General features: G+C 44.1%; 1 protein-coding gene across 6 annotated transcripts in view; it reads left to right on the top strand.

Annotated features, from left to right (window-relative positions):
• Positions 1-24686, top strand: part of NAV2 (neuron navigator 2) — a 782645-nt gene that overhangs the window by 402781 nt on the left and 355178 nt on the right. The gene's annotated exons all lie outside the window — the stretch shown is intronic.

Genomic DNA, 24686 nt, shown 5'->3' with positions numbered 1-24686 from the left:
ACTTCCCTCCCCCACCTCAGGTAACAACTGTTCTACTCTCTGCTTCTATGAGCCTGGCTTCCTTTTTTTTTTTTTTTTTTAAAGATTCCACATATAAGAGATCATGCAGTATTTTTCTTTCTGTGTCTGGGCTTATTTCACTTAGCCTAGTCCTCCAGTTTCATCCATGTTGATGCAAATGGCATGATTTCCTTCTTTTTAAAAGTTGAATAATATTTCATTGTGTATGTATGTATTGTGTGTGTGTATATATATATATATATATATATCACAATTTCTTTATCCATTTATCCATTGATAGACATTTATGTTGTTTCCATATCTTAGCAATTGCAAATAATGCTGCAACAAATAGGGGAGTGCAGATATGTCTACGAGGTGCTAATTTCATTCCCTTTGGGTATATACCCAGAAGGGGGATTGCCGGGTCATACGGCAGTTCCACTTTTAATTTCTTGAGGAACCTCCATGCTATTTTTCATAATGCCTGCTTTCCCAAAAACAGTGTTCGGGGGTTACCTTTTCTCCACATCCTTGCCAACACTTGTTATCTTTTGACTTTTTTGGATGATAGCCATCCTAACAGGTGTAAGGTAATAGCTGCATCTCACTATAGTTTTCATCTGCCTTTTCCTGATGATTAGTGATGTTGAGCACCTTGTCATACACCTGTTCTCCCCTTCACCCCTCCTAAGCCCCTTATACTCCAGCCCGACCAAACATTTTTGGAAGACCATGGACTCAGCGATCATCGGGACTTGGGGCCAAATACTGGCTCTACCACTTCCTACCTGCTGTAACTTTGGGTGAGTTACTTAACCTCTTTCAGTCTCAATTTCCTCATCTGTAAAACAAGGGTGATAAAAGTACTTGCCTCATACATTCTTTGTGAGAATTAAAGGAGATAAGTGCAAGGCACTTAACACAGAGTCTGGCACATAGTTAGTGCCCAATAAACAGCCACTTTAAGGCCAGAATAAATTTCACACATGGTCATCACCTAGCTCTGGGATTGGCAAGGGTGTGGGTGTGGTTTGCAAAGAAGACTCATGGACTGCCTGCTACCCACTACGTGAGGTGCTCCAGGTAAGAGCTGGTGGCTGGCAGTTCATGCCTCCTTGTTCTGCTTGGTGCCTATGTGGATGAGGCACTGGTTCCAGGGAGGTCACAGGGCTGGTTCCCCTGTACCAGGGCACAGCCTGGTATCAGCTCTGCCCGTCTCTAGATAGTGGGAGCAGGAATCCTTCAGTCCTGATGCACAGATGGGCAGGAAATCTAAAAGCCACCTCTGCCCTTGTCCAAGCCAGTCCACATGTGGATTAGAAGCTGCAGCTCTGGACTGCTGAACCTGGAAGGCACAGACAGGCAGACAGGCCCATGTTCCTGTCCACTTTGGTGGCTGTCCTGGCAAGCTGTGGCTACTATTGCCACCTGGTGGCCTTTCACAGCAACACATGCATGGAGACTTCTGTGGTGTCTTATTAAAGATGTCAGAGTTTGCAGCATCCTGGGAATTGAAGGTCCACTTCTACCTGCTCACAGTGCGGAAGGCAAAACCAAGATCAGAGAAGGAAGAACAGTGAGGTTTAGGAGAAAGAGCACTGTGAGAGTTGTGTGGCCTTGGTTCAAATTCTGCTCCCCCTCTTTGGGATTTTGGACAAATGACAACCTGTGTGAACTTGTTTCTTATCTAAAATGTGGTGGAGATCCTCAACATTTACTCATAAGGCCACTGTGAGGCTCCTATGAAGGGCTTTATAAACCACAAAGGACCCTACAAGTGGAGAGGTGGTGGTTATAGTTGTTGCAGCTGCAAAGTGAGGCCAGTACTTCTAAACTTGTGAGTCAGGGGTCTGGCCTAGCATAACCAACCACTACCCAAGCCTAGCAACATGACAGATGGCGGAAGGAATGGATATGAGCTACTCCCTCTTTGCTGGCCCAGGATATCTCCAGGGTGGGTGAAGCACTGGGGTCTTCCACCCCTGCTGTGAGTTCCTGGTGCTTTCTCCCTCCTGGGTCTTGCCTGCAGTCTGCTCACACAAGGGTAGCTGCAGGTGGGAATGCCTAGTGCCTGCAGTTGTCAGTTCTAGGCATGAGGAGCTTGTGTCTGGGTTTCCCCAAAGGACAACATTCTGGGTCTCAATGAAGGACAAGATGCAGAACTCTAAGATGAGGCCACAAAAAAGTGCTGGGCTCAGCCTAGAGCTAGCTCTCCAGCCCCGGGAATGTGATGGTATCTGGACCTGGACACAAAGCATTAGCTCATCGCTTCTGATGATAGACAAAGAGCCTAGTGCTCAGAGCTGGGCAGTCATCCCGGCAGCTTCTCACTGTCCTGCCCAGGCAGCTGTCTGGACTGGTCCAGCCCAAAGAGCCTGGAGTGTCTACTTACCCCACTGGCATGGAAGGTTTGGGTCAGGCCAGGGTCATCCCAATCCTCAGGATCTAATGCTAAGCCCATCTCACAGGTACTCAGAGGAGGAGTCCTCTTTGGGTTGTAATATGCTTCCCCTCCACTGGCCTCAGATACGGTTGGTTTTACTGAGCACCTAGTATGTGTTGGATAAGGTATAAGATGTTTTCACAGAGATTATCTCATCTCTTCCTCAAAGAAGCCCTGGAAGGGTGGTGTGATTGTTCCCATATTACAGATGAAGAAACTGAGGCTTACAGAGGTTCAGTCACTTAGTGAAGTGGGAGCTTGGTTTTAAACCCAAACTTCTGCCTCTAGGGCTTGTCTTTGTGTAGTTTAAGAGTGAAAGACTTTCCAGAAAGAGACCTGGAGTGAAGGCCTATCCTAGGGATGAGTTGCAGGCCTTCACTGTGCAGAGTAGAGGATGCCAATGTCACACTTTGCCAGAGACCCACTGAAACACTCCCCAGTGCCAGCTGTTGGCTGTCACTTCTTCCATATCCCTGTCCTAAATACCTCCAGAAGGTTTAGTTCTGACACCACTCATATGGGGGCCAATTTAGAGAGACAGTGAGTTAGGGAACAGGGCTGAGGATGGAGGAAGGGGCACCACTAATTGTGGTAGACCCATAATTAGTTCTCTGCTTATGGTTTCAATCAATACTTTTAATTTAAAAGGTAATATCTGTGGATGGCTTTTTTTTTTTAAAGATTTGTGACATGGGTATAAAAGGAATAGAAAACACTCATGTTTTCTCCAACCAACCTCACCCCACTGTCCCAGAAATCACCTCTATGAACAGTTTCTTGTGCATCATTCCAGAAAATTTGTACAAAAACAAGTATATTCAAATACATCTATCCTTTCTTAACTCCAGTTGGAATTTCACCATCCTCACCATCCTACAGTGGTCTTCTTTCATGCATCACCATCTCTTAGGCATCTCCTGGCATAGATGTCAAATGCCTTCTCTTAACTCTGCACTGCAGACTATTGTATGGCCATTGTCCTCCTGGTAGGCATTTTGGTTATCCTGATTTTTTTGCCCTCATGTACAATGTGCTGATTACACCTCTATCTTTGCACAGTTTCCCATATAGGACTGTAAGATAGATGGACTCCTGAAAGCACAATTATTGGATCAAAGTACATGCTTTTTAGATTTTACTAAATATTCCCTATCGCTCTCTAGCAGGGTTGTACTCTCACCAGCACTAGGAGTAGAAATGATCTCCACCTGGAAAATGAGTCCACTAGTCATGTGGGACAGTTGCTGAGAAGGCATGATTTCAGAGGCACCCAGAAACTGCTCATGACCTTGTCCCCCTCAGGAATCTCCCCTTTTGGCCTGTCATGGTGTCTGGAATTCTCATTCATTCCTTGACCTGCGGCATTGTCTCCAGAAAGCTCAGGTGTTTATTTTATGACTGCATTTGCAAAAGACAAATATAATCCAGGCTGAATTGTATCCATTTCATCCTTCTGGTTTAAAAAACAAATTACAACATTTCCGTGGGCCCCTAAAAGTATCTTGGCTCCTAAGCATTGTGCCTACTGTGCCTGATGGGTAAGTTGGCCCTTGATTTTGTCCCCAGAGTAGCCCTCCACACACCTGCTTCCCTACATGTTGTCACCCTTCCTGCCCCTGGCTTTTGACACCGGAAAGGTGCAAAATACGGTCCATCTTGGGGGTAGCTGGCTATCACATAAAGCAGTGGTCCCCGGCCTTTCTGGCACCAAAGACCCAGTTTTGTGGAAGACAATTTTTCCATGGACAGAGATGCAGGATATGGTTTCGGGGTGAAACTTTTGCACCTCAGATCATCAGGCATTAGATTCTCATAAAGAGTGTGCAACCTAGATCCCTCGCATGTGCAGTTCACAATAGGGTTCACGCGCCTGTGAGAATCTAATGCCACCACTGATAGGACAGGTGGAGCTCAGGTGATAATGCTCACTCGCTCACCACTCACCTCCTGCTGTGCAGCCCAGTTCCTAACAGGCCATACAATGGTACTGGTCTGTGGTTCAAGGTCTGGGAACCCCTGACATAAAGCACTGAGCAACATTTGGATGGGATCAGGGCTGACAGTATTTACTAACAACTGCAGAATCCTGCAGTTTCCAAAGCATTTTTGTCAACATGATTTTCTTAAAATATTATGCCCATTTTACAGATTAGGGAAATGAAGACACTAAAACAGAGAAGAGAAGTGATTTGTCCAAAACACAAAGCTAGTAAGAAATAGAATCATAGGGTCAGGTCAAATGCAGCCTCGGCCCACTTCACAGCTTCCAGCACAGTTAGATTCTACTGGATCTGATGATACATCTTTGTCCCTGAACATCTCATATGTGTGGCATTGCAGAAGACACGCTGACAGTGTCACATCCTGACAGGTGCACAAGTGGAGCTCAACATATTTGGGTGGCATATGGAAGCTAATTGCAGCCGTGGTTCCCAAATCTCTCCCCAAGTAACTGACTTCGGTATGTTTGTATGTTTTTTTTTAAACCAGAGTAAATTTGATTGTCACACATGCCTCCAATCTTATTTTAATGTAAGTAGAGCATGATTGGAAATTCAGAATTAGATGGCCCAGCATTAATTACCTCTCAACTATACTTTTTATTTATGGAGCATGTTTACTGTCATTAATGAGGAGAATGCTAGAAGGGCATGGAAGGAGGATTGATCAAAAGAAGGTAGATTGAATAAGTAGTTATGGATAGGACAATTTGAAATGGATTTATTCCTTTTTAATTTAAATTTTATCTGATTTCTGCATTCTGATGCTTCTAACCCCTTTGCCACATGCCCCCATGTTCTCTTTTTGAATCTTGCTCTCATTCACCTCGTATTGCCCCATCCACAGATTTAATCAGATAACGTCTAGGATGCCCCCTAAAATTGGTACTCCTGATTGCAAGGGGCTGCAAGATTCTCTCATCATGTCTCTCCTGCCTTAAAAAAAAATCATGAAGATTATCACTGTCTACCTTTTATTGAACACTCATTAGGTCTCAAGTACTTTCTCACCACTCATTATTTTACCTCCTAATAGCACTATTAGGAGGGGTAGGAATAATTATACCTAATTTATAGCTGCAAAACCTGAGGCTCAGAGAGGTTGAATCAGTAGTTTGAAGTCACACAGCAGATATAGGACTCAAATTCATTACATATTGTCAACACTGACTATGCCATTCTCACACAGGACAATAGTCAGAAAGGGCTGAATGAAGCATATCGCCAAGCAACCAGGAGTGGAAGGGACCTAGGACTAGGGCTGAGCCTCAATGCTTGGACCACTCAGCATTCAATTTGCCCTTGCAGGGGAGGCAAATCTGCTTTTGTCCCATTCCTGGCCTCCTCTGCTCCCCCTGACTATCTTTAGACAGTGGCATTGATCTGGTTTCAAGCTATTTTGGTTTTTCAAACTAAAAACTAAGCTGAGCTGGGCTACACTATTTACTTAATGCTTTCCCTTGGCAGTTATTTCCCTTCCAGGAAAGAGCTAGTGTGTGTCATTTTCTCTCCTGACAGTGATCCCATCTGGAAACCAGGAGCTTCTGGCCCAGGTAGAGACCTGGAAGACTTGGCCAGGCTGCTAGGCCTCTGTCTGCTGCCCCTGGGGAGCCTGCTAACCAAGTAGGGAGATGGTGTGCAGCCCAGGAAACCCTGAGCACATGGGCAGTTGAGCATGGCATTAGTGGGATATGCTGGGCATGTAGTGAGACCTTGTCCAGGCTTTGTGGGGAAGGCTCTGATGTGAAACGAGGCAGCTCTGAGGCTGTGGGCAGTACTGACCAGTAGACTGGTGGAGGCAGAGAGATTGGATTTCCTTCAAAGCAAGTCACATTCAATTCTCCCAGCTTGTTCAGAGGCCCTTATAGATGCCTGCATGTGCCCTGGGATTTTCACATCCCAGGAGACAGTGAGGCAGACCTGTTTAGCCACATTTTACAAATTAGGTAACCAAGGATTGCAGAGTTCAGTTAAGCCATTCTTATTTATCAAGCATCTTACTGTGATGTTAAGGCACAAGAGACCTGGACCCCACCTCCAAGGGGTATGAGACAGGGAAAAAGAAATGCACCCAGGCCACTGGAAGTGTCACAATCTAGGCTGGATTTGAATCCTCCCTCTGCTACTTCTCACTATTTAATCTTTTTTTAATCTCATTTTCCTTACCTGTAAACTAGTTATAATATGTATACCACAAACTCCTCAGGGACAAGAGCCAGGCTTGTCTTGTTCTCCACCTAATCCCTGGCCCCTAGCGTGGTGCCTGGCACAGAGTAAGGAATGCATATCTGTTAAACGAATGAGTAGACATTTTCATGAGTATTAAATGTAATGATGTGGGTAAAATACTTACTTAAAGCGTTCATGGGAAGCACTCAATGAATGGTAGTGTTAATACTCTGTTAGGAACAGGGGGCAGGGAAGGTGCAGGCAGCACCACTTCCCAGAGAGGTGCAGACCAAAGAGAAACAGGCTTGCAAGACAATGAGCCTATCTCTCAGCCAGGTTTCCAAAGCAGACGATGCTGCTGAAAGGTAAAGATGTGAGTGACCATGATTAAGGATATTGACAGGCAGAGATAGGGGAGAACTTGCCCAAACCACAAGGCTGGTGACTGGCAAAAGCCAGGGTTGAAACTTGGAGCTTCTAACTCTCAGTTGGTGTTGTTTCTGGGCCATTCAGAGGTCTTCTTGTACCCTTTAAAGTTTTACCAGCAGAATGTTTACGCATCCGCTGTATGAAGCTCTTAGAATTTCAAATGGACTCTTATTTTTAGAAACAGCATCCCACTGAGCATTTGACAGTGATTGATTCATTTCCCAGTTTGTTTTTTAATAAGCTTAAAGGTTACTGTTGATAACTGTTTATAGACAGTTAATGTGGTACTTGCAGTTCCTGATTTTTTAGGCCTGGGACTCACTGCGCCTTCGAGATGCTGAAACCAAGGTGTGAGAAGTAGGTGGGGTCATCTCCCTCCCAGATTTTCCTCACCTCTTCAAGGATCTCATTCACAACTCCAGTCACTGGCTGCTGCAACGTTGTTCCCAGTTTGACTAAAATGTCGTTATTTTTTATGATGACTTTATTCTTTCCATCATAAGCTGGATGATTAGGAGCTAGAGGCAGCCAGTAATTAAGCTCACCTGTCAGACTTTAGCTTCAGTCAGAATGAAATGCGTCCTTTAACTTCCCCTTTCATTTCCCTGGATGTCAAGGCATCTGAATTAAGCTCCTTATGAGAACAATATCTGACCCAAAAATGTTAGAACAGGGATTACCAAGATGGAAATTCTGTTAAGTTACCTACTTGTCATGACTTAGAAGGACCGTGAATTCTGAGGCTGCTTGAGAAAACTACTCATTTGTGAGGAGAATTGAGTTCCAAACCATAATAGCTAGTGGAAGCAATTTCTGGGATCACGGCATTCAGACTTGATATTCATTTGTCCTCTTGAGAAGGAATTCAGGCTAGAGACTTCTACGAATAAAAGTACAAAGTCCACAAAATCTCCTGGTGCCGTTTGTCATCTGCGGAGAGGCCTGCCTCATGTCTGTGGCTTTGAGGGAGCAGAGCATTCAGATACTTTGTTTCTGCTGGTGGGCCATTTGAGCCAATGGCTAGATGAAGCTTTGTTCTTGACTCTTGAAAATTATACTCTGATGTACTTCAAAGGGATTCTAATGAGGACATTGGAAGCACAAAGAATTCAGCTTTGCAAAGTCAGTTCTCAATTCCATAAGGTTTGACATTGCTTCATTTCCCTAACAAACCTCTTCACTCTCCCTTGCCTGTGTCTGGGTGAGGATTGTCTTAGAGGACATTGATCATTTTCGCCTTCATTTTCCATTTTTGCTTCTGGTATGCTCACCTCACCCCCAGTTTTATCAACAGCTCCTCTGAATTCTTTTCTCCCTTCACATGCAAGGTTTGGCAGAAATGGCCTTCATTTCTAAAATGTTGATTAAAGACATTTTCCGAAAATCTATCAGTTCCAAACCTTTTCACTTATACACATCTTTTTCTCTCACAACTGCCATGTGTCTCATTTTCTCCCCGAGTATTTTTCTGTCATTCCCTTGACCTTTCAAACAGTGCTTTGGCCTTTGCCAGTAAAGAACTCACTCAGGCTTGCTGTCCTAGACTCTGAACACATCTGCCACTCCTGTCCAGGTAGTTTTTAATATTGGTGAGATGTGGCTAACTCTGTGCCACCTTCCTGCTGCCTTGGGAGCCCTCACCCACTCTGTTAATGCTGCTTCCAGAGCATTCCCCAAAGTAGGAAGTTATAGAATGTCCAGTGTGGAAGGGGCTTTATACTGATTTCTATCTCTCACTTCAGGTAGAGTAACTGAAGACCAGAGAGAGAAAACAACTTGCACAGTCACAAAAGGAGGCAGAGAGAGAGTCAGAATAGGGTCCCAGGCTCCTCTTGGCCCTTTCCCTTTGAGAATTCATTTCTATACACAAATGCCACACAGGAATTCAGGATCCTTATTGAGTCGGCATTGCTGCTCTTATTTGTGGAGCATTAGCCATATACATATGCTAAGTGCTTTTTATATATGCTTCATCTGATTCCCACCAGGTACTCTATAAGATGAAATCCATTTTACAGATGAAGAAACTGAGGCAATGGTATGCTGAGACTGGCTGGTACTAGCTCTTGAGAACCAGTTGGGTGCATCTCTTCCCAATTTCACATTCAGTGATATCATGTTGTTAGCTAAAAATAGACTATAGCAAGAGTATTTACACCATGGAAATTGGCAAATGCTACAAATCAGAGCATTTCTTTATCCCCTTTCCTCCCAAAGAAGATCCAGTTTACCAGCACAGCGCTCAGCTTACATATTAGCTAAGCAGCTTACCCAAGGGCACACAGCAGGGAGGTGACAGAGCTGGGACTTTTATCCAGGGCTATGACTTTGGAGTCTGAGCTCCTAACCAATACTCATACTGCTAGTCAACAAGGCCAGGTTTTCAATGACTCATTTCCGCTTAGACTGGAGATGATGAGTAGGAGAAAGCAGCTTCCAGGGGTCTGGTACATAGGATGGTAGCAAGGTGTGGGGTACCCATATCTATAGGGACCATACCCGGCCAGCTAGAGAAGGAAGCCCCCAGTTTTCCCAGATCTCACTCCACTCCAACCACATCAGCTTCCTTACTGTTTTCTGAGTTTTTCAAGCATGCTTCCAACTCAGGGCCGTTATTGTTGTTCCCGCTGTCTTAAATGCTTTTCCACTGATAAACACGAGCTTGCTCCTTTACTTCTTTAGTATGTGTGCTCTTTCTTGACCAACCCATCTAAACTAGCACCCCAGTATTCTCTACTCTCTTCCTTTATTTTCATAGCATGTATCACTACCTGTTTTCAAAGCACGTATTTGCTTTTTGTCCTTCTCTTTCAGTGGAATGCAAGCCCTGTGAAGGTTGGAGCTGTCCCTGTTCACTCTTGTAGCTTCAGAGTAGAGGACAGACAGGGATTAGACAGGAAAATGAGTGAATCTCAGCTGTATTCTACTCCACATGCCACCTTTCTTAGACTTGACCTAGGTGATCAACTACTAGCTCACACATTCACCAGTAAAGGCAAAGGGCTTTCTCCTTGGCTCTGTGATTTCGTAGGATCCTCAAAGCCTAAAACCATCTTCTTTCTACCTTGGAGCCTCTTCTTTCATGTTCTCACCATCCCTCTGAAAATAGGCCAACAGTCATATCTGTCAGTGCTGATTTGCAGACAGATAATAGAGCAAACATTTTTAAAAGGAACCTTTGGCCCCAAGAACTAATTACATCCCCATCTTGGAAGGTGACTGTCCCAGTGTCATTTAAACTGTTTAAGATAATGGTGGAGGCTGACTGAGTGTGACCTTTGGCAGAGCCCATACGAGGGTACTCAGGAAACAGCCAATAATGGGAGAAGCTGCAGTGAGCCCTGGGTTGGATACCTGTGCACTTATTCTCACCTGGGGGGCCACACTGATGTTGTTTCCTGAATTTCCTGGGTCATGTCTAGCAGTAAATACATAATCACTCTTACATACCCATGCACATACACATACACTCACCTTCCTTTCTCATTTCAAAAATCTTATAGAAAATGTCAACCATAGTGATGGGAAAAGGATAATTAATAATCATCTGCAATCCCCCCCTGAGATAAAAATTGTGAATATTTTGATCAATTTCCTTTTAGTCATTTTTCCTATTAATTAACATCTGTGTATTTTGTGACCCATATTTTTATTTATGTTTTTAATTTTTTTCATTATACTTTAAGTTCTAGGGTACATGTGCACAACGTGCAGGTTTGTTACATATGTATACATGTGTCGTGTTGGTGTGCTGCACCCACTAACTCGTCATTTAACATTAGGTATATCTCCTAATGCTATCCCTCCCCCTCCCCCCACCCATGACAGGCCCCGGTGTGTGATGTTCCCCTTCCTGTGTCCATGTGTTCTCATTGTTCAATTCCCACCTATGAGTGAGAACATGTGGTGTTTGGTTTTGCGTCCTTGCGATAGTTAGCTAAGAATGATGGTTTCCAGCTTCATCCATGTCCCTACAAAGGACAGGAACTCATCCTTTTTTATGGCTGCATAGTATTCCATGGTGTATATGTACCACATTTTCTTAATCCAGTCTATCATTGTTGGACATTTGGGTTGGTTCCTAGTCTTTGCTATTGTGAATAGTGCTGCAATAAACATATGTGTGCATGTGTCTTTACAGCAGCATGTTTTATAATCCTTTGGGTATATACCCAGTAATGGGATGGCTGGGTCAAATGGTATTTCTAGTTCTAGATCCTTGAGGAATCGCCACACTGACTTCCACAATGGTTGAACTAGTTTACAGTCCCACCAGCAGTGTAAAAGTGTTCCTATTTCTCCACATCCTCTCCAGCACCTGTTGTTTCCTGACTTTTTAATGATCGCCATTCTAACTGGTGTGAGATGGTATCTCATTGTGGTTTTGATTTGCATTTTTCTGATGGCCAGTGATGATGAGCATTTTTTCATGTGTTTTTTGGCTGCATAAATGTCTTCTTTTGAGAAGTGTCTGTTCATATCCTTCACCCACTTGTTGATGGGGTTGTTTGTTTTTTTCTTGTACATTTGTTGGAGTTCATTGTAGATTCTGGATATTAGCCCTTTGTCAGATGACTAGATTGCAAAAATTTTCTCCCATTCTGTAGGTTGCCTGTTCACTCTGATGGTAGTTTCTTTTGCTGTGCAGAAGCTCTTTAGTTTAATTAGATCCCATTTGTCAATTTTGGCTTTTGTTGCCATTGCTTTTGGTGTTTTAGACATGAAGTCCTTGCCCATGCCTATGTCCTGAATGGTATTGCCTAGGTTTTCTTCTAGGGTTTTTATGGTTTTAGGTCTAATATTTAAGTCTTTAATCCATCTTGAATTAATTTTTGTATAAGGTGTAAGGAAGGGATCCAGTTTCAGCTTTCTACATATGGCTAGCCAGTTTTCCCAGCACCATTTATTAAGTAGGGAATCCTTTTGCCATTTCTTGTTTTTGTCAGGTTTGTCAAAGATCAGATAGTTGTAGATGTGTGGTATTATTTCTGAGGGCTCTGTTCTGTTCCATTGGTCTATATTTCTGTTTTGGTACCGGTACCGTGCTGTTTTGGTTACTATAGCCTCGTAGTATACTTTGAAGTCAGGTAGTGTGATGCCTCCAGCTTTATTCTTTTGGCTTAGGATTGTCTTGGCAATGCGGGCTCTTTTTTGGTTCCATATGAACTTTAAAGTAGTTTTTTCCAATTCTGTGAATAAAATCATTGGTAGCTTGATGGGGATGGCATTGAATCTATAAATTACCTTGTTGTGACCCATATTTTTAAAAACTTAGAACACCTTTTCATGTCATTAAATATTTTTATACACAGTCACTTTTAGTAGGCACAAAGTAGTTGTATGAAGGTACCATAATTTGTATAACTCATTCTGGGCCACTGGACATTTATGTTGTTTCTACTTGTATATTATCACAGATAATACTGTGATGGAATTTCTCATTGGTAAGTATTATACAAACAGTGATTATTCTCGTGGTTATTCACTTCAATTATTGTAAACTCAATGCCATGGACTGAATTGTGTTCCCCCAAATTCATATGTTGAAGCCTTAATCCCCAATCTGATGGTATTTGGAGGTGAGACCTTTGGGAGGTAATGAGGTTGAGATGAGGTCATGAGACTGAAGCCCCCATGATGGCATTATTGCTCTTATAAGGAGATGAAGGTATTAGACTCACTCTTTCCACCATGTGAAAATACAGTGAGAAGACAACTGCCTGTGAATCAGGAGAAACACCATTACCAAGAACCTAACCATGCTGGCACCAGATCTCAGACTTCCAGGCTCCAGAACTGTTGAGAAATGAATGTTTCTTGTTTAAGCCACCCAGTCTATGGTATTCTGTTATAGCAGCCAAAGCTGAGTAAGACACTCCCCACTTCATGAGTCCTTCACATGTACTTATTAGAATGGTACCTTTATCTTGGCTGTGATTTTGCCTCTAGGCCTTTGCATATTCTGTTCCCTCTGTTTGGATAGCCCTTCCCCCCTCAAGCCTCTTTATCTTATTTCCACAGATTTTTTCCTACCACCCCCACCCAAGCATACATTTTCTTATATTTTGATATCTCTGAAATGAGGATGAATTGAAGAGTCACTGTGTATATTTGTGGTAGTACGTCATAGACTGTAGACATAGAATTCCTCTTCATGTCTAAGGCTCAGCCCAAGCAGTCCCTCCTTGGGTTTAGGCTCTCTTCTCTGGGTTGCAATAACCTCCAGGCTACTCTGTCACTGCACTAGTCAGACTGTACTGTACTTGCCTGCTGGTTGGTCTCCCCCTGCACGAGGACCTCCTTGAGAACAGTAAATGTGTCTTTCATTCCTTTATCCCCAGCTCCCAGTAGCCCAGGCTCCAGGACAGGTGCTGAAGTCAGGACAGGTGGGGGTGGATCCAGCCCCTGATTATCTTCTGTCCTCTCCACTAATATGTAAATTGAATTATTTCCTTGTTCCAGACCTATGGAGAGCTCCTTTATGGAGACCTTAGTGGGTGGGGCAAAGCATCTCACCTGTCCCAGCTTTGAGGTTAATGCCCATTTTAGGCCATGATTGGTGTATTTATTTGCTCAGAGGGAGGGTGGGGGGAAAGCTTGGTGGGTGGAGGTTTTGGTAATTCATGCCTACATGACTATAAGAGAGCTTCCAGGAAACCACGTTACCAGCATAGCAATTGTTTTCACTGCATTTCAGAATGGCATTCAGGAGTCAAGAGAAATGCTTGAATTTCAACTTTACAAAAGAGCCAGCTAGAGATATTGCCTTTCCCCTCTGTCCCTTTTGCTTAGTCCAGGATACAATGACGATAAAAAAAGTTGGCCATTTGAGCTTTTCAATGCCCTTCCTCCCAACTTTTCCCCTTTCCCTACCTTTTTCTGGGCCTTTCTCTTTTTTCTGAGTTGATCTTCCCTTATCTTCCTCTGCATGACCTTTAACTTTGCTTTTTATTAATTAACTCCAGAAGGAATAAGGTGCCTGTTACATAGGAACACACTGCACAAAGTTGGGAGAAGGGAAGTTCATCCTTTCTGGCTGGGAAGGTGGGTGAAGGCTTCGTGCAGGAGGCAGCTGATTCTTGAAGGCTGGGTAGGATTCAAATAGATGAAGAAGTGGTGAAGGAAGAGGATAAGTCGTTCCAAGCTTAGGCAGGAGCAAGGCATGGTCAGGAAGGTGAGGGCTGAGGCTGAAGCAAACATTTATTTATAATGTTGATAGACTACCTGCAGTAAGCTGGCAACTTTCTTATGTGAGTAAACCAGATGTCTCTCAGGTCCCTGGTTCTCCAGCTCATGTGTCTGCATGGGCTTTCTTCATTTTTACCCCATAACAACAACCCAGACTCTAAACTCAATACATTTCCAAGTTTGAACCAAAAGAATCCATGATTATAAAAATGTTGTTACCCAATTTGGATTTGACTGGTTATTTTGTAGAGGACGTGGAGGATTGAGCTTATCTTGTATACTTCACTACAAGCAACTAAAAATATCCATTAGAGGTTTCTGTTTTCCCAGAGAACTCCCCTTAGCCTACTGTGGTATGGAGGAGTGTTGCTGTCTCCTTCCCTTGCTTGCTTCCTTGCTGGCCCTTTTCCCTCCTGGATTCTTTCCTGTGAACTCTACATTCCTCGCCCTTTGTTAGCCAACTCTTGCCACCATCACCCACAACTTGCATACTACAGATCCATTGTGTTAATCAACAGGATCAATGATCCAGATCATTGTGTCCAGATCATGGCCCTTGGGATCCACTCTTCTGCAAGAGGTTGATTTAGCTGTATTTTCCAAACAAATTGAATGTCTTCCCCAAGAAAATTCTGGTGGTGAATATAGTCTCCCTGTTGTTATGTTACATTTTCACATTCAACTCACCACAACAGTCCTTCTATTATCTTCATTTTACAGAGTAGACAACTAAAAATAAGAGAATTGGTTTGCCCAATGTCACACAGCAGCCAAAATGGTAGAGGTGAGATCTGAATTCTGTCATTCTATTTTTTTAAATGTGTAAGAGCTACATCCCATGCATGGACTGTGAGGAAGGTGACTTGGATGGAAGAAAGGCTAGACATGTAAGTTGTGACCTGTATTTGTTTCCTAGGGCTACCATAAGAAAATACCATGAACTGGTGACTTAAACCAAGAGAAATTTATTATCTCACAGCTCTAGAGGCTGAAAGTCCAAAATGTGGTTGTTGGCAGGATTGGTTCCTTCTAGAGGCTCTGGGGAAGGACTCGCTCTATGCCTCTCTCTTAGCTTCTAAGGTTGCTGGCAATTCTCGGCATTCCTTGGTTTGTAGATGCATCACTCCAATGTTTGGCTTCATCTTTACATGGTGTTCTTCTCTTCGTGTCTCCTGTGTCTTCACATGGCCTTGTTATAAGGACACCAGTCATTGGCTTTACAACCCAGTGTTGTGCTAAACTCCTATTATTCTCAATAGGGAAGACACTAGGTTCTAGAGGCCAAAGAAGAGACCCAGAGCCAGCAAATGAGATATGGAGTTTTATTAGGGACTTACCTACAGGGCAGAGAATCTGGTGGCAGCGGTCTGGACAGGACAACCACCTTACACAGAGAAATGGTCCAGCGGCAGCAGGCTGGACAAGATAACTGCACAGCCTAGTGGTGGCTGGCTGCGCAGGAAAATCACAACTGCTTTCAAAAAGCCTGTAGTTTATACAGCATTTTCTCTTAACAGCCTCCCCTTAATGACCTCCACCTGGCAACTTCATTTAACCTAGAGCTCAGAGCCTCAATCTCCTGTACAGCTCATGTTCTATGGGACGGGATGGGGGCTCAGATGTTCCTCATGGGCAAGGAATGAATCTGTGGGTTGGTTACGTCTGGATTCCCTGGCTCAGAACGCACATTCAGGTGTTTCTGCCAGACAAGGTCATTCTAAGGGTATGCTTAAATTATTGCTATAAGGGGCACTTACCCTACACCCACCCTAATCCAGATAAACTCGTTTTAACTAATTAAATCTGTAAAGATCATAGTTTCAAATTAGGTCATATTCTGAGGTTCCAGGAGGACATTAATCTTTGGCAAGACATTATTCAGACCAGTACAGGACCAGTTCATGAAGAGTCTAGAAGGTATTACCAAGAAATTTGGACTGCGTGCAAGGGGCAGTCATGAAGGGTGACTGAGGAAAAGAATAACCAGAGTCAACCTGAAACCCCCAGGAATCTGACTGGCTCCGTGTTCTTCCTTTCTCACCCAGCTCCCTATGCCTTGTTGCTTTATTAAGGAATTAAACAGGGTGGGCGTCCATCAGCAGATGAGTGTTTTTTGAGAGTGGCAGCCTTTTCTTCTTTTTGGAAACTTTGCATTTGCCTCTGTTGTGCCTTGGACTAATCAGTATGCCGCGTGAAACTATTTAAAGCCTGATGCATTAGTCACAACAAATCTGCTCCTGCTGGGAGTTAAAAAGACTGATCAGGGCGCCAGTTTCTTTTTGGTGAGCACAGTTTGTTTTTCCCCTTACTTCATTTGCATCCAGCCCCTTGGATTTCTCGGACTTCACGCACAGAGCCCCTTTCCTGAATTGCCCCTGGTACAGAGAGCTGCCAAGGCCTGGTCAGGCCACCTTTGAAAACCTTTCTGAGGACAGAGGCTGAGACAAGGCCAGGGACCAAAACAGGAGGGGCTGCTGGGCTGGACTGAGCTGGGCTGGGCTGATCCACGGGGAAGACCCTGATGCCCAGAGAACACACTGTGCCAGCTGGAAACTTGAAAAAGCCTGTGGTGACCGCTTCAGCGCCCTGCTCTCACCTTTTCCCATCTAATATGGGGCTATTTTAATGTTGTTTTGAAGCTGAGGGAGCACCAGAACCTTGAGCCTGCTCTCCTGGTGGAAACCACAGGCTTCATCTGCCTTTGTGGTGTTGCCAAACCCTTGACTGTCCTATAAGGGAGCGGGCTTGGGAGAAACACAGTTGGCCTCAACGTGTGTGTGGAGGCCTAGGGCTCCTGTTTATTTTTAGCAGGAGTACTCAAGCAGCATGGCAGAGTTTCTCCATACTGCCTCATAAGGTGTCCTCAGATTCTGGGGCTGCAGGTTGCACAAGAGAGCAAGCCTGGGGTGGTGACAAGAAGAGAGTTTGAATTTCTGAATTAAAGGCTTTTGCTTCTCTGCCTCAGGTTAACTGTGTGACCTTAGGCAAGTTGCTTGACCTCTCTGAACACTAGTTTTTTCAGCTATAAAGTAGAGTGGGTAATTCCTCTTCATCATAAGATTCAGCAGCATGAACTAAGAGGATTTATGGGAAAGTGCTTCATAGGCTGCATGGTGTGTGATGGGAAGGTATAAGGGACATGAATAGCCCTGTACCTGGTGCACAGTAACAGCTTACACTTATTGAGGGTATGGTATATGCTAGACATTGTTCTGGGTACTTTTCATGGATTGTCCTATTTAATCTGCACAAAAGCCCTAAGAGATACTGTTATAATCTCTATTTTACAGATGAGGAAACTGTGGCTTAGAGAATTTATTTGCTGAAGATCAAACAGCTAATTAATTGCCAAAGCCAAATTCAGACTCTGGAGCCTGCAGTCTTACCCCCAGTCTCTTGGTGCTGCCTCTCTCAGTGTCATCATTATCATTACCATCATCATCGCCCAGTTATTGGAACCTAGTCTTCAACAAACCCCAAAAATATTATACATTGTCTCTAATCCTCACAGCAGCTTCATAATATTAACTCATTGTAATATTTACATTGTGGTGTAAATATTATCCCCTCCACTTCATAGATGAGGAATGTTGAGAATAAAGGGTTTTGTTCACTCCATTTATTGAGCACCTACATCTCTATTTGAGGCACTGGGACACAAGGATGAACAAATCGTGAAGGAACCAGGTGATGTAATACATAAGCACAGTAATTTCAAGTAATACTAAAGGCAGTGAAGAAAATAATGTAATGTGACAAGTGATGGGTCAGGGAAGGCCTCTCTGAGGGGGGTCTGTGTAAGATGAGGCTTGAGTGGTAAAAAAGAGCCGCATGAAATGTATGGGCAATAGAGAGGGGCTGAAGGAGCTGGAGCCGGCGAAGGGTGGTGGTGGATCAGAGGAGCAGGAAGCAGCGACTGTGATGCAAGTGGGGTGACTTCGTTACGAGAGGCAGTGCAGGGGACCAGGAATCCATCCCCACCAATGTATGGAAGGAGACTTGATGGCCAAGGACAGGCCCAGGCCTCGCAGGGAAGGGTGAACTGAGTTGGTGGGCAGCCCCAGTGGTGGGTTAACTGAGTAGGTTGCAGGGGAGCGGGGCTCGGGCTTGGGGCCCAGTGGAGCCCTCTACTATTTTGCTGCAGTGCAGTCAACTGACCTGGGGGATTGTGGGTTCCCTCCACATCAGCTCGGGCTGGTTGTGGTGCTGGTGCATGGGGGATTGATGAGGCTGGCAATCACCTTGTGACTAGACCCAGCTGGCTGCCAGAAAGGGAGCCAAGACCTCACCAGGGAGGCAGAGCAACTGCTTCTGCCCTCTTTTCCACAACCCCCAGGAGGTCATTGATCTTAATTAATTATCCCCTCTGAGAATTTTGGAGGAACCGTCCTGTGTACAGAGAATTACTGGTGGATATTCTAAAGAACCGAATAAGATCCCCCCCCACCAACTTCTTTCTTGAGAGAAAGAAGGTGCTTTTGTGCAATTGATCAGAATGAAATCATAAAACTTTGGATCTGAAAGACACTTTTTTTTTTTTTTTTTTGAGATGGAGTCTTCCTCTGTCACCCAGGCTGGAGTGCAGTGGCACAATCTCGGCTCACTGCAAGCTCCGCCTCCCAGGTTCACGCCATTCTCCTGTCTCAGCCTCCCCAGCAGCTGGGACAACAGGCACACACTGCCACGCCCGGCTAATTTTTTTGTATTTTTAGTAGGGACTGGGTTTCACTGCGTTAGCCAGGATGGTCTCGATCCGCTGACCTCGTGATCCGCCTGCCTCTGCCTCCCAAAGTGCTGGGATTATAGGCGTGAGCCACCGTGCCCGGCAAGGATCTGAAAGACACTTTAATGATAATCTTGTCTAACACACCCTAACTTTTAAGAAGAAACTATGGCTCAGGAGTTATTTGAATTTAGTGTTAGGAAAAATAGTCGGTGAAAGTCTTTCTGGGAAAAAACAAAAACCAAACAAATGCACTTTTCCTGACTTAGTAAACAGAATAAATCGATTGCTTGGTCAAGGAGAGGCCAGGAACAGCATGGAGCGGGGCCTCTGGTGCTGGGTACTCCTGGGGTTGGCTCCCACATCAGGTACTACTTGCTATATTTTCTTGGGCAAGTTGCTTCATGTCTCTAATTTCTCAGTTTCCTGTTTGTAAAATATAAATAATAATGATACCCACCTCATGGGGCTTTTTAATGTGAACTGAAAAAATAATATATACAAAGTGCTCCTCACATCCTGAAGAATCATTATTCAATGAATGATTGCCGCTGTTGCTGTTTGAGGCGCAGGTGCAGAAGACGCAGATGAGTGGTGGTGTGGAGCATGTGGAAATGCCGGGGGTGGGAGGTAAGGTGGTCTACAAATGGCACTGCCCTTATCTTGAGCTCAGCCCTCCATAGCATCCTTCAGAGCTGATTTTTTTCTTTTTGTAAATTTCCAAATACATAGGTGTTACCCTGTCCATTTGACTCAAGAGGCGAGTGGATAGGATAACACCTATGTGTTTGAAAAAGAAAAATATTCCCAGTTAAGTGAGAGCTCCAGCAGATGAATTAGGGTTTAAAACAGAACTGCATCCTCATTTCATTTCAAGGGTGGCCCAGCATATCTGCTAGTGTGCGCTTTGGCATTGCTCCTCTGAGAGGCAGGCTGGAGAATGAGACACTCTGTCTGACCCAGCCATTCTAGGACCCTGTCCTTTACCCCATTCTCAGGCCCACTCCCAACCCAACTCCAGGGCAATCCAGTAGGTTTATAAGATGACAATTGATTTTATCATCCTACCAGCATCATATTATAGTTTAGCTGAAATAATACTGGAGAGCGATTCTGTTATTAGTTATTTCCCTCCTGGCTTCAGGGGAGAATGCAGGCATGTTGCAGGAAAACAGAACCATGCACACCAACCATCGACTCACAAGCTCTGAGAAATGACCACTTGCTGGTGACGAAGCATTGACTTGTCCCTTTGCTGGGCTTTTCAGGGGCCTGGCTGGGTCTTACTATGCCAGACTTCTTTCCCCTCTGTAGAATGGAGTCCCTATCTTCATGTTATGCAAACAGCATCTTTTCAAAATAAAATTTAGAGGAGTAAGAGAGAAGAATCTAGTGCCCTTTCTGAGAAGGAATTTAGCTAGGAGAACCAAATGTTGTCCAATACACTGGGTTAAAAAGAACCAGTTATGAACTACAAATGCAGTTGACTTTGGCCCTGAGCTCTATAGGGAAAACTAGGGGGAAAAAATAGTAGCGAATCAGCAGCACAAGCAATATTTGCTTGTGAGTTCTTCCAGTCATGGGCATGAATGAGTAATTCTGTCCTGGGATCCTATTGCCTTTGCTTTGTGCCCCAAGGTATAGAGTTTGGAAAAATACCAGTGCTGGTGGTTCTTCTGTTTTGGGGAATAAAGAAAAGGAATTCCCCATGGGAGTGCTGTTCTTTGAAAACTGCAGCTTACCTGAGCCCTTTGTTGAGATGGAGGCCAGAATGAGTCTGAAGCAGCTGGTGGGGAATTCAACCACAGGGACCACTCAGACCAGGCCAAGGCTGAAGTCAAGGTTGCTATGGATGTCCAGAATGCCCAAAGAGAGGGCAGTCTGGAGGCCTTTTGTCTTGGGGCAGTTATTCACTCATTTATCTTCTTTTTATTAAGTACCTACCATGTACCAGGCACTGTTCTAAGCAGTGTGGTGCAAGAATGGCAAAATTTCTCTTCTATGGAATTTACATTCTTGTGGAGAGATGTAGACAAAACACGAGTAAACAAATACAAAAGTAAGTTTATTTCAGTGAACGACAAGTACTATGAAGAAAGTAAAGTAGGTGATATGCTCAGGAGTGACAGGGGCAACTTTGGATAAGGGGCTCAAGGAAGACCACTCAGAGGCAGCAGCATGAAAACTGAACAACCCACCAGGTAAAGACCAGAGAGCCTGATCCAGGCAGCACAATAGCCAACACAAAGGCTCCAGGTGAGCACATCTGTGGCTTTTCAATCAACACAACAATGGCCAGTGACTTACACCCAGCTACTGTAACCCCAACTGCAATGTCCACTCAACGTAGCCATTTCCTAGGGGAGAGGGAGGAAGGGATGTCTAGAACTGCTTTAAGGACTACCAGAAATTACTGATTAGAGGACTAATCCTACCCTCATCCTCATCTCCACATTTAACCTACCATTGAGTTCTGTTGGTTCATGCTCCCGGTTTTCTCCTAGGTAAGTCCATTTCTTTTCATGTTCGTTACCTTCACCCTGGTCCAAACCATCTGCATCTTTCCCCTGGTCTACTGAACCTTGCCCGTTCTTCACACTGTAGTCAGAATGATCTTGTAAAACCTCAAATCTGGTTGGGTGCAGTGGCTCACGCCTGTAATCCCAGCACTTTGGGAGGCCAAGGGGGCGCGGATCACCTGAGGTCAGGAGTTCAAGACTAGCCTGGCTAACATGGTGAAACCTCGTCTCTACGAAAAATACAAAAATTAGCCGGGCGTGTTGGCACGTCCTTGTAATCCCAGCTACCCGGGAGGCTGAGGCAGCAGAATCACTGGAACCCGGTAAGTGGAGGCTGCAGTGAGCCGAGATTGCACCACTGCACTCCAGCCTGGGCAACAGAGTGAGACTCCATCTCAAAACAAACAAACAAAACAAACCCTCAAATCTGATCATGTCAGACAAACCCACACACACATGCCGAATATTTCTTCATGACTCCCCGTTGCTATCAGCATAAAGATCCAAATCCCTACAATGATATGCAAAGCCCACTCTGTGCAAATCCCCAATTTCTTCTCCAGCATGTTTCTAGACATTTGTGGCTTCATTTTCCATGCTCTGGCCACACAGGCTTTCTTCCAGTTATTGCAATATGCTGTACTAGTTCTGGCCTCAGGGCCTTTGCAGAAGCCTTGGTGGCTCCTAATCTTCTGTTCTCCTCCATGCGCCTTGGCCTCAGCAATTTCTACTGGGGTATCAGCATAGCTGTTACTTCAGCAGGGAAGTCTTCTTTTTTTTTTTTTTTTTTTTTTTTTTGAGATGACGTCTCACTCTGTTACCAGTCTGGAGGACAGTGGCGTGATCTTGGCTCACTGCAGCCTCCACCTCCTGGGTTCAAGCAATTCTCCTGCCTCAGCCTCCTGAGTAGCTGGGATTACAGGCGCACACCAACATGCCCAGCTAATTTTTGTATTTTTAATAGAGACGGGGTTTCACCATGTTGGCTAGGATGGTCTCAATTTCTTGACCTTGTGATGCGCCCGCCTTGGCCTCCCAAAGTACTAGGATTACAGGCATGAGCCACCACGCCCAGCCAGGAAAGTCTTTTTTTATTCCTCAACATCAATCTGCTCCATAGGGTCTTTTGGTTACCTGTCCCCAATAGCACTTCATATTTTCCTTCCTACTTCTTAGCACACTTGTATTTACCTGTAATGTCTTCTTCCTGCACTTGTCCATAAGCTCCAGGAGGGCAGGAACCTTGTCTGTCTGGTTCACTACTTTGTCCTCAGCACTTAAAAATTATCTGGACCACAGTAGATATGTGATATGTATTTGTTGGAGAAATGAAGGAATGAATGCTCACAAAGATCTTGGATCTTAAATGTTCCACTTGAGTATGCTACTTGCTTTCGACAAAATGAAATAACAGGAGACTGTCTGTATTTTCTGTTCCATTTCTCTACCCTATAGGATGCTGATTGATATCTGGAGTTTAAGAATAAGGCATAGCATGCAAGAATTCTGGCAGATGAACAACCTGCTTAGAAAGTCTGTTCTTGCCTTCAACTATCAGAACAGCATTATTTTCTTTGGCTCAAAGGAATCTAAGACTGTGTGTACTCAGGGAAATGGTGTAGACCCACGGTGTGGAGTCGGGGCCAGGGGTGAGACTTAAATAATAATTAAGTGAAAGAGGGTTGTGTGAAGCCTGGGGGCGACACTGCCTTTCTCAGTGGCTGCAGAATTAGAACATTCTCCCTTGTGTCAATGTGGAAGTGAATGAATTAGGCTCCGTTTTATGCTGTGCCTGGAAAAATACCAATGCCGTACTCACATAGTTTCTGAAAGCAAACCCCAAATGCCACTGTCTCGGCTCCATGGGAGACTGTTAAGGAAAAAAAAGAGGTAACATTCACAGACTATGGGAAATATCACTGAAGTGGAAAAAGATTAGAGCTATGGATTTTTTTTTTTTTTTTTTTTTTTTTTTTTTTTTTTTTTTTTTTTTTTTTTACCTTTTTTGAAGTTACATACCCCTTTGGAAATGTAACAAAAGCTATGGACCCTCCTTCCCCTTCACTGCCCTGCCCACTGCAAAGCGTATGGTCATATAACATCTCTCTATCCATGGAGACCCCTCGGGTTAAAAATCCCAGTTAGTGGGTCTGACTGGAAATTGAGCAGAAATAAGCTAATAAGAGATGGCCAGGAATCTAAAGTCTAAAAAATAAAATAGAAGTAGTGCTCTGTAATTACATTTTTTCCATTCCTGAAGTTCTTCGCTTTTTAGAACAAGTGGATTGGCACAGGATGAACACATGCCTTAATGAAATGATGAATGATGAGACCTGTAGGTCTTAGAGGAAGCATTCCTGAGGGAAATCAAGGTGGCCAGCCACTCTCAGCACTTTCCTGGATTCTACCCTCCACAGTGATACATCCTCTAAACTGTAAGCGCCACAAGACTGAGATTTTAGTCTGTCTTATTCACTGCTGGTCTCCAGGGTGTCTACCTCAGTGCTTGGCACTTAGTAGCTGCTCAATAAATATATGGACTGTATGAATCAATTAGTCAATCTTGGATTGTCCCAGTTCCCAAAGCTCTTCTAGTTTTGTTCTGAGTTTTTTTATTTATTTGTCCGAGAACTAGTTATTGAGTACTTCTTTGCTTTGCAATAGATCGTAATTGTTCTTAGGCATAGAACAATGCCTAGTTGAAGATCTCCCATTATGCCTGAATTAAAATCTTGGTATTGCTGCTTGGAGGTGATGAAAGCCTCAGTTTCCTCAACTGTAGGTGAAGTGCAAAAATTAAATAAGGTCATGCAGTTAAAGCACTTAGTGCGGTGCTTGTCACACAGCTGTGTGTTTCTTTAATAGATATCAGGCATTTTTATTACCTGGCTCTGCCATATAGTTCATAGCTTCCTTTGGGATCCTCTTCAATTTCTTTCTTTTTTTTTAAATTTTATTTCAAGTTCAGGGATACATGTGCAGCTTTGTTACATAAATAAACTTGTGTCATGGGGGTTTGTTGTACAGATTATTTCACCACCCAGGTATTAAGCCTAGTACCCATTAGTTACTTTTCCTTACCCTGTCTCTCCTTCCACCTTCTACCCACAGTTCTGAACCCAGAAACTAATTGTTGCTATCGGTACAGCAAGTAAGTGTAGCCTTCAGACAGCCCCAGCATGTTCAACCATGGCTGTATTTAAGGGTTAGAA

This window comes from Symphalangus syndactylus, chromosome 6 (genome assembly GCF_028878055.3).
Source record: "Symphalangus syndactylus isolate Jambi chromosome 6, NHGRI_mSymSyn1-v2.1_pri, whole genome shotgun sequence".
NCBI lineage: Eukaryota > Metazoa > Chordata > Mammalia > Primates > Hylobatidae > Symphalangus > Symphalangus syndactylus.
This window is presented reverse-complemented; position numbering and strand designations above follow the sequence as displayed.